We start from the raw sequence: 19,271 nt of genomic DNA, 5'->3' as shown, positions 1-19,271 counted from the left end.
GTACTTAGCTGGATAGGGTGAAAAATTTTCCATTGGCTATCCCCTGTATGGATATCCTCCATTTGGATAGCCGCCATTTAGATATCCTCCGTACTACTCTGGCTAGGGTACTTGAGCCGCTGGCTGCGGCTGAGGTTGTTGTTGTTGCTGCTATAGTTCTTCTACTTGTCGTCGTAACTGAATAAATTCACCATTGTTGTCAACCAGAGCTGGTGCGGTCCTATTAGCAGTAGCAGTGGCAGCAGGTCTTCCCCTTCTTTGGACTGGAGGGGTCTCGAGTGTTACGTTGGTGGTACTGGGGGCATTGTCGTTAGTGCGTGCAGACCTTCGGAGCAACATCTTCGGTAGAGTTCTAATAGTCAAGAGAAACATGTTAGAACTTACCCAAATATTTTCTAAGGCAAACACTTAGTCTAAGCAAACATAACTCGAACCTATCAGTTATGATTTCTTATGAAAATTTATGTAAGTCATTTTTATAAATTAGGGTGTATTTCTACACTTAAACTATTAGGCCATAATGATTTAAATCTTTTATATTAGTTGTTTTGTTTAAAGTACTTTCAAATTTAAAATTAAAGTAAAAAAAATCAAATTCTTAGTTGCCAAATAGAATGTAATGACCCAACTAATTCTAAGACTTTGGACCATTAAAACTACTATACATAGACACTACTTTCACGAAAACATACATAAGAAACATTCACAAACTTTATTAAAAAATCTAAGTAAATGTTGAAATACATAAATTCAGTGTATGGGATCCCATTGTTTGAAAAATAAAATATAACTTTAACTTAATTAAAATTGTTTACAAAACCAAGTGCGGAAAATACATAGAAACATAATTACAAAGACTAAAAACAACGTCATCCTCGAATTGTTCACGCAGTCCACCGAATCCATTCTTCCTCAATACACAACCCCAAGCTGCCAAGAATCCTTCCACCACCATAACTATTTTCCTACATACATAAAAATAAATGAATGAGCCTAATGCCTAGCAAGGAAAATCTACTAATAACATAAAACATAAAACATAAACATAAACATATACTATAACATATGTCATATACTACTACAATGACCATTATACTACTTGGGGCTCATTAACTAAACAAGTCACATGCCCAATAGATTTGTGGGGCTTGCTAGCTAAGCAAGTCATATGCCCATAAATTATTGGGGCTTGTTAGCTATACAAGTCATAAGCCCAAGGTCTATCAACATACATAATATAACATTACATAACATAACATATAAACATATAAAATTCTATCCAATTTTCCTTACCAAAACCGAGATGTGAAAACAAGGAAGGGATTTGGAACAGTCCTGAAAGTTCATTTCTAAAACCAATAATAAGAAGGTGAGCATTCCTAATCTTAAGTTCATTTCAGTTCAATTCTTTAATTTCTTTAATTTTCTTTAGTTTTCATTCAGATCCTAACTCATTGTTTTTCCATTCTTGGTTAGGTATTAAGTTCTTTGAACTTAAGGTTTCTTTTCGATAAGCTCTTCTTCTCGGTGGTTTAGATTCATTTCTTTTTCAACTCCTTCTTTTAGAAATACTCACTGTAACGACCCAAATTTACTAATGAGGCTTAAGGGCCTAGATTAGTGTGTCGGGAGGGCATAATTGGAATATATGTGATTTAATGATTTAAAAGCATGTTGTATGACTATTTGATATTTGAGATGCATGATTATGTGTATTAGTATGCATGTAGGCCATGATTAGGTTAGAAGGGCATAATCGTAATTTTGGCCCGTTGCGGGCATAACTGTTTATATATATGTGATAATTGTTGAGACCACATTATTATGTGGATATATCTGTGATCTGTGATTCGAGATGATCCTAGTGAGCAGACTAGCGAAAAAGTTACGGCGGGGATTTATACCCGGCTCGGGGCGAGCCAGGGGGTATTTCTGGGATGTAGGTAATATATTGGCAATTATTTGGTATTGAGGAATATAATTGGAGATTAGTTAGGTATCGAGAATTAAGCGGTAAATATTAGAGACACTCGAGAAAATTAGCGGGAATTGGGTCAAATGACCAAAATGCCCGTAGGTGGATTAAAGGTTTAAAATTAAAATGGAGGGCATTACGGTCAATTGGCTTACAAGAGATAAGTGAGTTGAGGCTTTATACTTAGTGGAAATTGTAGAAAAAGGTAGAAGGTTGTGGAAAGAAAGAAAAGAAGGAAAAGGAAGAAAAAAGAAAAGGGAGAAAACATAGCAGTTTTTCCAAAGGGTCGGTTTGTGGTTCTCTCACCATTTCTCTTCAATTTTCTTGGAGCAAGACTCAGAAGGGAGCTGGGTTAGGCTGAGCAACAAGAGTACTAAGCTAAGCTTGAAGGGCTGGCAAAGGATTAGCAAGAACACATCAATATTTGAGGTAAGCCTTTAGAGTTTTCAGTTTCTGGTTTGGCTGGTTTAAGCTATGGTGTCTAAGCTGAGTTGATGGGAACTTTAGGGGAATTCAAGCCAAGGAACTGGGGAAGAACAAGCAAAGGAGGTCAGTAAGTTAACTTGAAATCAAATTTCCATCAAAGGTATAAATTATGAGCTTTAAACTTTGAAGTTTTGACTGTGTTTTGCTGAATTTTGAGGTTTAGGAGTGTCTATGGTGAATTTTGAGATTAGGGATGCATGTGATTGGGTTTTGAGTATTTGTGATGCTTGGGATGAGTTAGACATGTTGGTGAGCTTAATTTTGATTTTGGTGAAGGTTTGGAGAAGTTTTGGTTAAGTTTAGCTCGGGGAAATCGCAGGAAGAGAAAATGTGGTGTTGGCTATCTATGACTAGCGCTACAGCGCTAGCCTTTGGGCGCTGTAGCGCTAGGCCATGCTTTATGGGGGATTTTGGTTATGCATGTAGCGTTGTAGCGCCCTCCTGAGAGCGCTGTAGCGCTGCCCTGTCTTCAAAAAGGGATTTTAGAGTTATTTACTACGGTTTTTTACCAAGGGTTCGGGGTTCGATTCCACCACCCTATTTGGTGGAGTTTGAGCTTCCCAAGGGCTCGGGATTGGTCCCGAGGCTAGGTTTTGGACTTGAGGTTTGGTAATGACTTTGATCTATGGTTGTGATTAGGTGAGCGCTAAGGCTCGAGAGGGATCGTGCTCAAGGAATCAAGTGAACAAAGCTAGCAAATCTAAAGGTAAGAAAACTGCACCCGGTTATATGTTTGTGATGGGACTAAGTGCTCCCAATATCTGTATAATGTCAATGATGGTATTATGCCATGGGACATGTGATGGCGGCCTAAGGGTACCTTACACAATATTTGCGCAAAGAGCGCGGCTTGGCCACTGGTAGCCGAGGACAGCTTAATATTCACTGAGCTCGGTTTAAGTGGACCGGAGTCAGTGGGATAACGGAGGGTGCAGCCTGAGGGTGCTAACCCTAGTTATCACTTGTGAAATGATGTATGATATCAGTTGATATGTTAATATGTTGAATACTTGGTTATTCTGAATGTTTATATGATTGAGAACATGTTTATGCAATGTGAGATATTGGATTTTCTGTTGATAGCTTATGCTCTGTTATTGTGTTTTCTTGCTGGGCCTTGGCTCACGGGTGCTGCATGGTGCAGGTAAAGGCAAAGGAAAGTTAGACTAGTCCTGAGATGGAGAGCTGCGGGGATGAATGTACATAGCCAGCTGTTCGGTTGCCTTGGCCGAGGAGTGGATCAGGACAGGGATCATGGAACTGTCTATTTTGCCTTAGTATGGCTAATATTGTATTTAGATCGTGAATCTTTTGTAAATGGTTTTAAACCTATAATTTTGGGATCCCGTGTAAACAAGAAATGTTATATACGAGAAATGTGACTTTTAAGACCAAAATATTTTAATCCTAGTACCATTATAGTTTCAGTAACACGATTTTAACTAAATGACTTGATTAGCAAGTCTAGCACTTTTATAAACACACAGTGTAACGGTCTTGGCTATCCAGGGTGTTACACTCTCCTTCTCATTGTTGGTTTTTAGGAGTGTTCCAAATCTCGTCCTTGTTCTCATATCCCGGTATTGGTAAGGAAAATAGGATAGAATTTTATATGTTTATATGTTATGTTATGTTATGTTATGTTATGTTATGTTATGTTATGTAATGTTATATTATGTATGTTGATAGACCTTGGGCATATGACTTGTATAGCGAACAAGCCCCAATAATTTATGGGCATATGACTTGCTTAGCTAGCAAGCCCCACAAATCTATTGGGCATATGACTTGTTTAGTTAACGAGCCCCAAGTAGTATAATGGCCATTGTAGTAGTATATGACATATGTTATAGTATATGTTTTATGTTATTAGTAGATTTTCCTTGCTGGGCATTAGGCTCATTCCTTTATTTTTATGTATGCAGGAAAATAGTTATGGCGGCGGAAGGATTCTTGGCAGCTTGGGGTTGTGTATTGTGGAAGATTGGATTCAGTGGACTGCGTGAACGATTCGAGGATGACGTTGTTTTCAGTCTTTTTAATTGTGTTTCTATGTATTTTCTGCACTTGGTTTTGTAAACAATTTTAATTAAGTTAAAGTTGTATTTTATTTTTCACACAATGGGATCCCATACACTGAATTTATGTATTTCATCATTTACTTAGAGTTTTTAATAAAGTTTGTGAATGTTTCTTATGTATGTTTTCGTGAAATTAGTATCTATGTATAATAGTTTTAATGGTCCAAAGTCTTAGAATTAGTTGGGTCATTACATAGAAATTTAAAGAACAATTAGTGGTACTTGGAAAATAGTCTTCGTGGGAACGATACTTTATTTATCATCTATATTACTTGAATCGATTGCGTGCACTTACGTATATACATATTTTCACGATCAGTAGGTAAAATGACTTTTACCCACTCAATATTTAATGGTACGAACTATTGGTAGGAAAATATTGGTAAAAATCAAAATATTCCATAATTATAATTTCTATACCAATAACATTGGTAGGTAAAAGGTTTTGCCTACAGATATATTGGACGGAAAATTTTCAGCTTTTGGAGCTCATTGTTCCCTCCAATTTTATTTTCATTTTTCATTTTTTTATTAAAATTAACGCTGATCTGTACAACATTAACATTATATCCTTCAATCTCTCTTCATAAAAAACATAAACATATATCACTACAAGAAAAAATGTTTTCAATAACACCGAAAATGTGTTATCAAAACATACCATAACACTTTTTGATGTGTTAAGACCGACTATGTTATCGTAGGTCAGGGTACTTTACATAATACTTTATCATTGTTATACAGATGTGTTATTATACTGTCAACGATAACACAATTTTTGTGTTATTTTAATAAATAGATAAGTGTTTAATTATGTTATTTATAGTCGATTATATAACACATTTCAATACTTATAAATTTGTGTTATACTACACTTTAGTATAACACTTTTTTTTGTGTTATACTACACTTTAGTATAACACATTTTTTGTGTTATACTACACTTTAGTATAACGCATTATTTGTGTTAAACTACACTTTAGTATAACACATGTGTTATATTAGCTTAGAGAAACATAATCTTTTTTTACTTACACAAAACTAGGAAAACAAATATGAAAGTTGAAGCCAAATAAGGTAACATAAATAGATTTTTATTAATTACTCAAATGTAATTACAATATTTAGTCTACTAGTCTAGGCTTAAGAAATCATATTACAACATAATTTATGCCCAATTCAAATTCCTTTATCACTAAATACAAAACAAGAAATGTATACAAAAATTAGTGAAATACATTCTTCCATTCTAAAGGCCTTAACTACAAATGTTGTCAAGAATTGCTCCAAAGAAATCATCTCAATATACCTGCAAATTGTAAAAAAAATTCCTTTTATTATTAAGAACATAAGACTTAAGCTAGTTTCCACCTGTAAACATATAAAGTTTAAATTAAATTTGTAATAACTCCAAAACTTGACGAAACAGCAGGGTATAGCAAGATGTACTACCATGCAAAACAACGACTGAAGCAACAAAACATGCAACTTAAAACAAGGCTTGTGAAATGTATCAAGATAACAAATATATCATTCTCAATGATCAAAAAGTATGTGAGGAAAAATTGATTCCAGAACTATAAATTCTGTCAATATATCCCCAAAAAAATTAAAGAATAAAAACATAATCACACTTTGACTTCTTATACAACAAAATCATAAAGAAAAAAAATAAAATAAAAATGCACCTGGAAACTTCTTTAGCATCTTTAATATAAGGTTTAGCCCAATTTCTGCAATAAAACTAAAAATAAAGTTAGAAAAAAGAACTCATCCAGAAATAGTCTTGTACATTTTTGTGACAGTAAAGTATAAATGTTTTTTTGTTTTATTCAACCTTTTTCAGCTGGTATGCTAGCATGAGACATGAAGCAGGGCAGGCTTATGAGAGACTTCACACTCCCTGTTAACAGATGAAAACTGCATTGTAAGTGCTGAAGGTGAGCAAAATTTTGAAGCAATTAGCATATATGTCAAACTCAAAGCCAAAACTTTATTCATCTCAAGTGATTTTGAAAACTTAAAAGTTCGGCCTTGAAATATTAAGTTATAAGGTAAAGCATTAATTACTAACATAATTCAAACTTACCCAAGATGCACATCACAAGTTCAAGTACATATAACAGAGTTACAATATTGTTTTGAATTAGTTATGTGAAGTCAAGACAATGTAAATGATAAATGACCAGGCTATAATTCATAACTACAAGAAATAAATATTAAATAATTACGACCTTAACAAGGCAGAGCTTTACAGTTGTAAAAAAGGATTATAAGAAAATTATAAAGTGATAAAAGCATGAAGTTTCACCTGCTACTTCTCAATTCGTAAAGCTATTGTCTTAATTCCTCGTAAGCAGAGCCAACAATCAAATGGAGCCAACCCAGACCCTTTTGCATTTTGTAGAAAGTACAACTCTTTTGCTAATCTGAAAAAAAAAATTATAATAAGGGCCTGAAGTTATAAATTATAACATTACAGTTCATAGTAAAGAAAGTCCATGCATAACCTTTCCTCTCTTACAGCCAGTACACCTGCCATCACATCACTGTGCCCAGCAATGAACTTGGTAGCTGAGTGCATAACAATGTCTGAATGAAAGATGAATGAATAAAAACCCAACAGTTTTATAGAGGAAATAAAAAAGAGTAATCTATAGAATGTAAAGTTCATGTTTTATATTGCTACTAGCTCCTAGTTCCAAAGGTTGTGACACTATAGTAGACATTATACTGTTATCCACCAAGACAAGAGCATCATGAGCATGAGCCATTTTAACTATTTCCTGAAGATGCACAAAATAAATAAAGAAAAATAATTGCACTTTAAAAACATTACCAAATCATTCAATTATGACATTTCTGGCAACAAATAATTGAATAACTACTTAATTCTTTTATTGATTCTATCAAAAACAAGTTTAATGTCTAAGAAAATATCAGACAGCCAGGAAAGATCGTTCTCTACCTGGGTTACAATAGATATCCAAATAATTCATCAGCCTTTTGAGAAAGGATAAACCCACACACATCATATAATTCAAAGAGTACAAGTGTCATATTTGGGCATTAATTTAAGTTTATCTTCTCTGTTTCTTTTAAGCATTTACTAGAAGTAACATTAAAAAATAGAGAATAAAAAGGAATGAGAAAATATAATAGCCAGATATCTTACACGAATATTAGAAACCATTTGTCGAGGATTTGTGGAACTCTCCAGCCAGACAAGCTTTTCCAGGGACCAATTGCAGATGCTATTTCATCTAAACTAGTTGTATCAACTCGTCTACACATTATAAGCATGATACTTTCAGATTTTACTCTGAGGCTTCATAATATATTTGAAAAGTGAGCTGCACTTACTTCACCACGACCCCTGTCTTTGGAATTACTTTTGACAGCAACCTATCAGAACCACCATAAATGTCATCTCCAGCAACAATCTCTTCACCTAAAATCACATTATTATATCTTAAGAAAAAAAAATTCAAATAAGACAGCAGCTACAAATTCCACCAAGGGCCATAAAGGCATAAACGATAACCTAGTCATTAGAAAATATCCACAAGCCAAGAGATACCTCTTCATGGTAAATCTATTTTATAAACCGAAGGACCCAAATCCATCTCATATGTTAGACAAGAATATATCCACTTTAATTCATTAAAAATATATCCAATTCGTTGGAATATCCATATTGATGCATGCTGCATTTATTATTTTAAAATTTTAAAAAGAAAATACTGTAACTTCAACTTAGTGATAAATAATTAAAGATACAGAAGAAAAAGGAAAAGAAAAGGGAAGTACCAATCCCAACAAGATGGGCTACAGCAGACAGAGCAGCCATTCCACTAGTGAAGCAAAAAGCATGATCTGCTTTATCCAGCTTGGCAAAAAGGCTATACAATAGAATAAAGCTCAACATAAAAAAAACTCCTAGAACAAGGAAAAAGTAGCAATATTTGAGATTATACAACAATTACTTTGACTCATATTAGTAACAAAAGAAATCAGACCTTTCAAGAACATCTCATGTAGGATTTCCACTTCGAGTATAATCATAAGGACCATTTTCTGTTGTTGAAGGCTGAAATTAAAGCATAGAACAGTCAAGTTACAATGAAGCTTAGAAAGTAAGAATTATATATATAAAGTTGTAGAGATTTGTCACCGTTCGCCTGGGTTGTCACTCCGAGAAAGAGGCGCTGCTCACGGCTGTCACACGAACGGTCTGCCCATGCCCAAGTGTCATATTTGGGCATTAATTCAAAGAGAACATGGGGAACCTTCGATGATCTAATAAAACGTTGGGTAGCGTTGCAAAGGATAAAGTTTGGCAAGAAATCAGTTTGCATCTCTAACCATATCTGAAAGACACAAATTGATTAAGAGAAAACTCACAATAAACGCTCCAACATTTAAAAAAAAAAATTGTGTCTTATATTTTCCCAAACAATAAATAAGATCCTTGTGTGTGTTTGTGTGTGTGTGAATACTAGTTCTATTAATTTTAAGCTAAAATAAAATGCCTCTCAAGATCTGTTGATAGCAAATCATGAGCATGCTTCAAAATATCTACTAACTTTTCCAACTCCTGAAACCATAAAATCACATTTAATGAGTAAAGAAAAGAAAGAAAGGAGGTGTCTCTCAATGCTCCATGACAAAGACAAATAAAGTCAATCAACTTTGCATCAAAAGTAGACAAAATTACTTTAAAAAAGAAACTAATTTCTCTTATTATTAATTACGATATAGCTTAGTGTTGTTTTTTATATTTGAACTTTTGTAGGGACAATATACCTGCAGAAATCTAATTCAGAAACTCATTTCAAGTTGAGTGGTATCTGATTTTAAACAAGAAACTTGGAGAGTATTGTCTACTGTAACATCCTCCAACTGTCGCTCTTGTTCGTTCTCTCCATTTCCCATTCCAACTGTTTCATATATATGTGTGTGTGTGTGTGTGTGTGTGTGTGTTTGTGTGTGTGTGTGTGTGTGTGCGTGTGCTTACAAATTCATATGGATATATGCTTGAACATTATACAATATAACAAATAGGTTCAATCTATGAAAAATAATATCTGCAACTAAAAAAATAAGATGTCAAAACCATTATCTTACCATAAACAAATAAATGCACATAAACAAGAGACTATGGAGGTCACCATGTATCAAAACAAATATACATGCTTAATAACTTCAAAACTAGAAGATGCTTGTGGTAAAAATATAGTTTTTGTTTTTTTGCTCAAGTGACCACATCAAACACAGGGGGTCACAAAATCTATTTCAACAACACAGAAGCATACAAATTAGACAATACACTACTTGCTTTACATACATTAACTTTCAAAAAGCAAGAGAAAGCATATTAAGCCTATTTAAGATAACCTACTACAAAGCACATGCTTGGGTCCAAACAAATGCAGAACAACATTAGAAAAACCTTATAAGCAGATGATTATTTATTTCATTTTAATGTATGACATAAATGAAAATTTACTGAGTATTCAAGCATGTTTTTGTACGGTCTTTCAACCTCGCGGAGCACAAATGGTTTTCCATTTATGTAAATAATAGGTTCCTCTCTCATATTGTGCCAAACAACTGGACGACCACTTTTTGAGCCACCAATTCTTTGTATCACAGAATGTATTCCATCAATAGTTGGATTTGCCACTCCATAAACTGGAAAACCAGGAACTTCCCAAAAATTAGGGGCACCCACCACTCTTTCAGGTAAGTTTTGGTTTTGACAACCTGGGCAATGATCACTTTTCAGAACAGTTTGCCTGCCTAAAACCTCACCATTTCCTGATGCAGCAACTATACCCATCTCAAAGGACGACCATCAGTAGATTCAGCAATCTTCATGAGGGATGGCTTCAAACTTGCATAGCCAAGTGTACCCATTGGATCTCTCCTAAGCAGTCTAAAAGAGCACCAAATTGCAAAAATATTATTAGTGACCAAAAAATTCCAATAATAAGAATGCCTAAGATATGACCTAGTTCATCATGAATTGGGAGAGGAAAAAAAAAAGGCAACATCACATATGGAAATCCACTAAATAATCCTCATATACATTTTCTCCTTCCTGTTCCCCTTTCTCAAAATTAGATACAATCCACTTTTCAAGTCGAAAGATTGCAATGTGTAAAAGTTGTTCTAGAAATGCAAATTTATAACATTATTTTGAGTCTCAACTTAGCATCAAATGCCTGTAGAAAAGAATCACCTTAAATCCTAAGAACCCTTGGCTTATCTAACCTCAACATTAGTCATATACCTTAACATTATTGGAATTTTTTAACAAATAATACACATTGCTTAGAATTTCTCTATGGTGATGAGTCTGATGACTCAAAACAGTCAGTTGGGATCAATCATAGAAGTAAAAGAAAAAACAATAATCAACCAAACCAGTTGGGATCACATTCAATGTTTGCCATATTATCAATTTTTTCAAATTTATTTAACTAGATATGATAAGCACTTGTTAATACCTGCGAAGAATGTTATAGAGTTCTGGTCTCGCTCTCATCCAGTCAGCAAAACTGCTATTACCAACAGATTTAGATTGAAGGGCTGATTTCTCTGAATGAATGTAGACAGCAAAGCATATAAGAAAGTAGTATCTCTCAAGATACTCCACAAAAAATGAAAGCAACGCCTCCCTTTTCATTTCATCTGGTTGACGTAAAATGCTATTGCGATAGGTGGCAATTGCCTCACGTAAGTTTTGTAAAATTTCAACAAATGGTTTCATGAGTTCAACAAACTTTTAATTTTAAACAGATTTTTTTTTTAAATGCCAAGAAAAAGAAAGAAATGGTTGAAAGAGATTTTCTGGCAAAAACAGATAATTTTAGATGATCTCTTATTAAATAGATGTTTAGAAAGCAAACTGAAGTCAAAAGGTGCAGCATGGGATTGAAGAGTTATACATGCATGGAGGCACACTTGTCGATGACTTTATCTACTTGCCTTTTGCCTTTAAGGCCACCCTAAAACATAAATTTAATAATGAAAATTTTCAAAAGTACTAGTTTTTTAGTTTTTTCTTTTGAAAAAAAAAAAGAGATGATTTAATGTACCTCTATTACCCGAACCAGGCTTCTTATGACGCCATATTCTCCTCTACGAAGTGCTTCTTCTGTGTTTGGAAAGTTGTTAGTGGCAATAGCAACAGCGTCTGAAACTCTTCCGATTGAATTGGATCTTGGAATACCTATTTATGCAAAAAGACTAAGAATGAGAAGCCAACATCGTCAAAGACTGACTAGTGTGTTGTGCAGATAACAACAGGAGAAAGAGGCGGAAAAAAGGATACAATATTTTAAAACTAGAAAATAGTACAAGTGATCTGGCAAAAATTAGCAATAATATCAGTAAGACATTTGTTGTTGGCCCATTATCTTTTCAAAGAAGATATAGTAACTTTTATTGAATGTAAACATGTTTGAAAATTTTCTCTCCAAGCCATCACATTACTACTATTATTGATCAAAAAGCAAACTCTCATTTAGAGCTTGAAAATCAACCCTCAGCTTTGTCCTAGCTTTTTCAGAAACATTAAACAGGAATTCTTTTGGAAGAAAATTAAAGAAAAAGGCTTATTTGGGATACAATTACACTCAAAGTCTGGGAAGACTACCAATCAATTGCTTCATTCCTAATTACATACGTGATGGAAGAGATTATTAGGCAAAACAATGGTAGAATGGTCTGGTATTTTAGATATTTCTTCCTCCACAACACTGGTCTAAGAAGCATATAGATACGAAATTTCAATATGCCACATCAAATGCTAATTATGGCATGTTAAAAACCTTTCAAAAAGGATTTTATTCTTCACGGTTGTGTAGCTTAGATATTGATCCAATACTAAACTACTTGCGATGTGACCTGGGAACTATTTGGCCTTGCTCTAATCTAATTTGACGCCTAATGTCATCTCAGCATTTCTCAGACTTTCCTCAAGATGTACATCACTCTCTACTTTTTCTATTTGGATAACCACTCTTTCATTGATATATATATATTACACTATTCTCCCTCATGTTGTTATATCGATACTTCAAATAAAGGACCCTAACCCACTAATCATTAAGATCTATTTCGTAATAATGATTGAACAATTAACAAATAAACTAAATGGAACAAGCAATTTCCCTGCCCGTCATTTTCTTAGACTCTTAGTATCAATATTCTGCAATTCATAGACCTCTACCAACAATAGCTTTTCTCCGACTCTAATGTTACATGTTGTCGAATTAATATTATTAGCATAGCAAAGGGTAAAAATTAACAGATTATTGAAAGTGACAAAGAGAATAACCAGGTTTACAAGACAAGTTTTTCCCAAGATATTTGTAACATGATGTCAAATAATGTAAATACGATAATTAAAGTCATAGTGTTCATTATATTGATAAATAATGATTATTCCAAACAATGAAAGTAAAAAAGAGTACAGAAAGCAAGAATGCTACCAGATGATCCTATTCTATTGAGATAAACTAAAGTTGCAATCACCATCCCAGTTGTAGTTTGCCCACGTCCCATTTGACAGTTAAATATAATATTTGTATTTATATCAGCTTGACAAATTTTATGAGCCTAAGAATAAAGAGTGAAAATTAGAGACAACAGTAAATATATTATCACAGAATGACTTGAAAGAAGTGTTTGACATGGCAAAATGCAGTCTGCTCATAGAAACCCATTCATATTATCTATTTCTTCTTATTTGAGTACAAACTAAGAGTAGTGAACATTTTTTACATGACCTGTAGGTAACCATTGTCTACTACAGAACACTTAGGCAAGCTAAAAAGAGAATTCTTCCCATTTCAACTCACCAAAATATCAAAATCTAACTCCTTGGGTGATTTTTCATCAGTTATAGGAACACGCTCATAGTCAACAAGGTATCTTTCTACTTGTAATTTCTTGTACACCTAAAGGAAAGAAAATAAGTTGAGTTATCAAAACAAACTAATTTATTTTCTTGACCCCTTCGTATAAATAAAATCAAGTAGAAATACCTCTAGTGGTGTCTTCACAAAATCACGAGACACCGGTTCCCATTGGTCCACCATCTGGCAATTCATCAGTGACAAGGATCTTGTTTCCATACCTGGGATGTCAGATGTGGAAACAAATCTATCATTCAAACAAAAGGTAATACATGGTACAAACAACCACCATATCTTTAGGAGAGGCTCGTTGTAACACAATGCAGCAATGAAAAATATACCTCGCTGCTTCCATGAGGATGTCTTCTTTCAGTCGAGCCTCCATTTGTTCAACCCTATCCCTATTGATTCCCTTATTCAATATAAAAGGCCATAAGCAAGTTTAAAACAGTAGATGTTATTAGCACGCATTTATGCGAATTCTTGCAGTATACTATAAAATTTATGAATCTATTTTTTAACAAAACTAAACATCAAATAACTCCTAACTAAACCAAATGTGATGTGCCCTGGCTCTGGAACAAGTTTCAAAACTGAAAACACTTTAGAGCATAAATATTTAACCTTTTCTGAGGTGGGAAGTACTATAAATCATAATACCGACATTACTATAGAGTTAAGGATGAAATTCATATGGAGCTAAAGATAAAAGATTCATCTTCCTATAAAAAATAGAAGTAATTGCAAAATTCTACTAGAATATATGGGGTTGTTTATCCTAACATGAAAGAAGAAAGTGGTATAGCCTTAAAGACGTATGTTGGAGTTCATGAATAAAAAGGCAATAATGTTTGGAGTTTAGAAACATAGGAGTAAAACATACGACTCAAATTGCAAGTGAAAAAAAGGCTGGACTTTATAACAACATACCGTATATTCTAGGTTTGAGAAAGGCCTTTCCACATCACGCAATACAAAAGGGCGTCTGTTAATGTACACTACCTGTTTGAAGAAAAGAAAGAAAATTTTTTGGTTGAGAACAACCACTTGCACTAGTGGACTATCTGGTCCGAATTTTTTGCATGGTCGAAGTATCAAAAGGCTCGTGAGTCCAAAATTTAGGTTGGGCGAACTTAAAAACACAGCTAAATTGAAATTGCCTAGGAAATCAAATTTGGTTATAGAAACTGAAGAACCTAACAAGTAATGGATCTGTGTAGGAATTTACCGGCTCCTCGCGAAGGTTCATCCAAGGAACTTGAGCCTCCTTTCCATGAATGTGGTTGAGAACATTCCGGATCCCATCCATGGTAGGAATTGCAACGCCATGAACATGTAAATATTCGGCGTGACGGTGGTTGGGAGCGCCATCGATTTGAGGAGACAATCGTTTATTTTGGTAGCCAGGAAAGTGGTCGTTCTTCATAATCGTCTTCTTCCCAAGCATTAATCCTCCTCTCAGCTTCATCACTTGCTCTGGCTCCTTTGAGGAGATTTGAGAGAGTGAGGAGTTCGGAGACCGTACCAAGCCGAAGAAATGGGTCTAGTCGAAATTTTGAAGGAAATGGGTCTCTAATCTTTGTTGAAGAAATGTTGAAGGAAATGAAAAAAAAAAGCTAAGTGGCGGGATGGCTAAATAAATTATCGCCCTTTTTTTCATTAAGTTCCCAATATAATACTTTTTTTATTAGTATTATATTAATGTGTTATGGAAATGGGTATTTGGTGTAGTGTATATATATATACATATATTTAGTAAAAAAATATATATACTTTTATTTACGTATATCTAATATTTAAAAAAAAAACATAAATAATACAATATAAACCTAAACCCTAAACACTCTCTCTAAAATCCCTATTTCTTCTCTCTTCTCCCAGCCGCCTCATCTTCTGATGAACTTAGGTGTCTCCTATTCTAACCAAGACGCCTCCTCTTCTGTCGAACCTAGGCGCCTCCTCTTCGAACCCAGACGCTTTCTCTTATGTCAGACCCAGACGCCTCCTCTTGTCATCCTCTCACCTTCAGAGCCATCCATTGTGGCGTCCAGAACCACCCATAGCTGCCTCCAAAGCCATCCATTGTTGCCTTTCTCTCAGTTTGTATTGCCATTGATATTCAACTTTGTTTCTGGTTTGTCTTTAATTTTTTTTTCATTGTCTTTGTGGTGGGTATTGTTTTATCTAAATCTATTTATTGTGATATTTTGATTATTTTTGTTTATTAGATAGTATTTTTGGGATTTGTTTTGGAAGCAGGGAGCTCGGTCATGGCTTTGGATTACAGTGGCTGGGTCATGGATTTGGATTACAGGAGTGAGTTTATGACTTTGGAACGACATAGTAGGTATTTTATTAAGGTTGATGAAAATCCCCACTTCTGAAGGATTGATGATGATTTTAAATTGTTGAGGCATATTTTGTGTAACGTCCTAAATTTTCTAATAAGGCTTAGTGCATTGATTAGTGTGTCGAGAGGGCATAATTGAATTTGTACATATGGAATTAATTGAATAAATATGTGACTATGTTGTAATGACCCAACTGATTCTAAGAATTTGGACCACTAAAACTACTATACATAGACACTATTCTTAAGACAACATACATACGAAACATTCATATCTTTATAAAAGAAACCATAAAGGAAATGTTGAAATACAAAAATTTGGGGCATGGTATGGGATTCCATTGTTTTTTAAAAAATAAAACATAACTTAAATCTTAGATAAATTTGTTACAAAACCAAATGCAGAAAATACATAGAAAACATAATTAAAAAGACTAAAATCAACGTCGTCCTCGAATAGTTCACGCAGTCCACTGAATCCATTCTTCCTCAATACACAATCCCAAGCTGCCATGAATCCTTCCGCCGCCATAACTATTTTCCTACATACATAAAAATAAAGGAATGAGCCTAATGCCCAGCAAGGAAAATCTATTCATAACATAAAACATGAACATAAAAATAAACTATAAACATATGACTATAAAAACGTATATAGGTTTACAATATTAATGGCCATTAACTCATTAACATGGCATGTGATAAACCATCTAGGTCCTCTGTCTACTAATTGAGGTAGGTTAGATCACATAGTGGTATATGATAACCCATCTAGGTCCTCAGTCTACTAGTCGAGGTAGGGTAAATTATAACTATAAACCATGAAAATGATAAATAATAAGGCTTGCAACTATGAGCCCTGGATGCATAAAAACATAACATAACATAACATAAAATTATCATAACATATTATACATAAACATAACATATAAACATATAGAAACTATCCTATTTTCCTTACCAATACCGGGATTTGAGAACAAGGACGGGATTTGTATCACTCCTAAAAACCAAAAATGAGAAGGTGAGTGTTTCTAAAAGAAGGAGATGAAAAAGAAATGAATCTAACCCACCGAGAAGAAGAGCTTACCAAAAGGAAACCTTAAGTTTAAAGAACTTAAATACCTAACCGTGAATGGAAAAATAATGAGTTAGGATCTAAATGGAAACTAAAGAAAACTAACAAATTAAACTGAAATAAACTTAAGATTAGGAATAACTTTGAATGTATTAGAACCGAACTACACCTCGATATCGAAAAACACACTATTATCCTTACTTCCCAAGTGTTTTTAAAGCTTAAAATGATAAAGCTTATAACCCAACTCAAGTGTTTATCACTCAAAAGTAAACCTAGCAGCTTGAAGGCTCTGAACTCAACTTGAAGAATGGAAGAAATGGCTGGGTACTAGGGCCTATTTATAGAGATCAAGAGTGAGAAGATCTTCGTTTGGCTTGAATAAAAATTATGAATATTTAATTGAAAAACATTTGAATATTCCTTCAGCAGAGGCTTAAGACTCGGCCAAAAGGTTCAGAGGCTTGCTAAGAGGTTAAGGGATGAAATGAGCTCGGTTTCAAAACCATTTGAAAATCTTGCCCTAGGGTCGATATATCGCCCATTGTAGGCGATAAATCACCTGGGCCTATATCCCGAGGCTCGCCGATGCATTTGTTCGAAGTTACATTTTTTTTGTATTCCCCGTGTGGCAATATATTCACCAGGATGTTTCTTCTGGCAGTTAGCACATTGCGGGTATTCTACATAACCTGGCCTATTACTTCCATTATTCATCCGTGCTTTTTTATCGCTATCAAATTGCTTATTTCTAGGATGCCTTCTTTTCTGACTGTTATTGTTATTGTTGGACTGATTATTGTTGTTGTTGTGCTTGTTGTTCTGACCGTTCTGAGGTTGACTTGACTGTTTAGGCTCAGGCTTATTGGCCTCCTCTTTACTAACATTTGCCTGAAGCCTTTCTACTTCTATTGTTGTTTCTAGAACATCAGCATAGGTAGTATTTCCTGGGTTTGCTAGCTTAACCCCTAGCTCAATCTTCGGTCGAAGTCCTCTAACGAACTTGGTCACCCTCAGAAAGTAAGTTGGAACCATTTCTGGTGCAAACTTAGCTAATCGATCGAACTGCCGAGCATATTCTGCCACTGATAAACTCCCTTGCTTCAGACCAGTAAATTCCTCAACTCTTGAAGCAATGACTACCGAATTGTAGTACTTTTTGTGGAAAAGCTCCACAAATCGGGTCTAAGTCATGGTGGAAACATCATGAGTCTGCTGAACTAGGTCCCACCATATTCTCGCATCTTTCTTAAGAAGAGACAAAACGCAGGATATGCGGTCTGCGTTGCCGAGATTCATGTGCGTCAGGATTGGCTCCACATTTCTGAGCCATTCTTCCGCCTCGAAAGGTTCTGTAGTCCCTTCAAAGTTTGGAGCATGTTGCTTACGAAACCGCTCATAAACTGGCTCCATGTGCTGAGCTGGGTATGGCACATAGTTCGCCACTGGCCATCCCCCATATGGACCAACTTGATGGGGTGCTGGGGCCATTTGCTGAGGCTTTGGCGGAGGCTGAGTCTAAGGCTAAGCCTATTGTCGTTGTTACTACAGTAATTCCTCAACTTGCTGTCGCAGTCTGGCAATTTTCGCAGTGTTGTCAACCGGCGGCGGCGCATTTCGGTTGGCAGTAGCACGTACTCCCCTTCTGCGAACTGGAGGGGCTTCATTGCTTACAGGAGCAGTGTTGGAGGCATTTCCATTTGTGCGAGCAGATCTTCGAAGCGACATCTTAGCAGAGTTCTAACAGTTGAGAAAAACATGTTAGAACTTTACCCTAACAGCCTCTAAGGAAAAAACTTAATCTAAACAAACATAACTTGGACCTATTAATTATGATTTCTTATGAAAAATATATAAGCCTTCTTTATTATTAGAATGGGTTTCTATATTTAGAAAAATAAGCCATCTTTATTATTTTATAAGTTTGTTTCTAATCATCCTATATGACTTAATTCTTAGGCTCGAAACTCGTCGTTGTTCCAAAGTTAACCATATTGAGGGAGGGTTGGGATCAGTAATATCGTTCCCACTACTATGGCCCCCTAACTCTCAATATAGAGAACTCGGTTCATTGATTTGTATCCACCCTCACCGAACTTAGTCATTATTTATTAAATTTATTATTTATTATGATTGCAAAATAAAATCAAACTCATTCATGTCATCAAAATAACAATGATATTAATTTGGAAAAAAAAAGTTTTCACTATTTACAACCACAAATGAAAATAAACAAATAAATAAGAAACTAATCTATTCTTAAAAATCGGGATCTTCTACATCCGATCCTTCATCTAACATATCGTCATCTATCTCTTCATATTCATCATTGTCTTGTGCTTCAAAATGCCCTCAAGGAAGATTTGTAAAAATT

The 19,271-nt window shown here is 34.7% G+C and overlaps 1 long non-coding RNA gene and 2 pseudogenes across 1 annotated transcript; all 3 read right to left on the bottom strand.

The window, feature by feature from the left end:
* Positions 1 to 5,605: 5,605 nt before the first annotated feature.
* Positions 5,606 to 6,493, bottom strand: LOC133833982 (uncharacterized). Its single transcript, XR_009893248.1, has 3 exons — positions 6,380 to 6,493; positions 6,231 to 6,286; positions 5,606 to 5,851 (listed from the first exon to the last, which is right to left on the bottom strand). It is a non-coding gene; the product is annotated as an uncharacterized LOC133833982 (long non-coding RNA).
* Positions 6,494 to 6,856: 363 nt separating this feature from the next.
* Positions 6,857 to 9,477, bottom strand: LOC133779960 (cystathionine beta-lyase, chloroplastic-like; annotated as a pseudogene).
* Positions 9,478 to 9,823: 346 nt separating this feature from the next.
* LOC133779959 (uncharacterized) lies at positions 9,824 to 15,582 on the bottom strand (annotated as a pseudogene).
* Between the last annotated feature and the right edge of the window lie 3,689 nt (positions 15,583 to 19,271).

This window comes from Humulus lupulus, chromosome 5 (assembly GCF_963169125.1).
Source record: "Humulus lupulus chromosome 5, drHumLupu1.1, whole genome shotgun sequence".
NCBI classification, from domain to species: Eukaryota; Viridiplantae; Streptophyta; class Magnoliopsida; order Rosales; family Cannabaceae; genus Humulus; species Humulus lupulus.
This window is presented reverse-complemented; position numbering and strand designations above follow the sequence as displayed.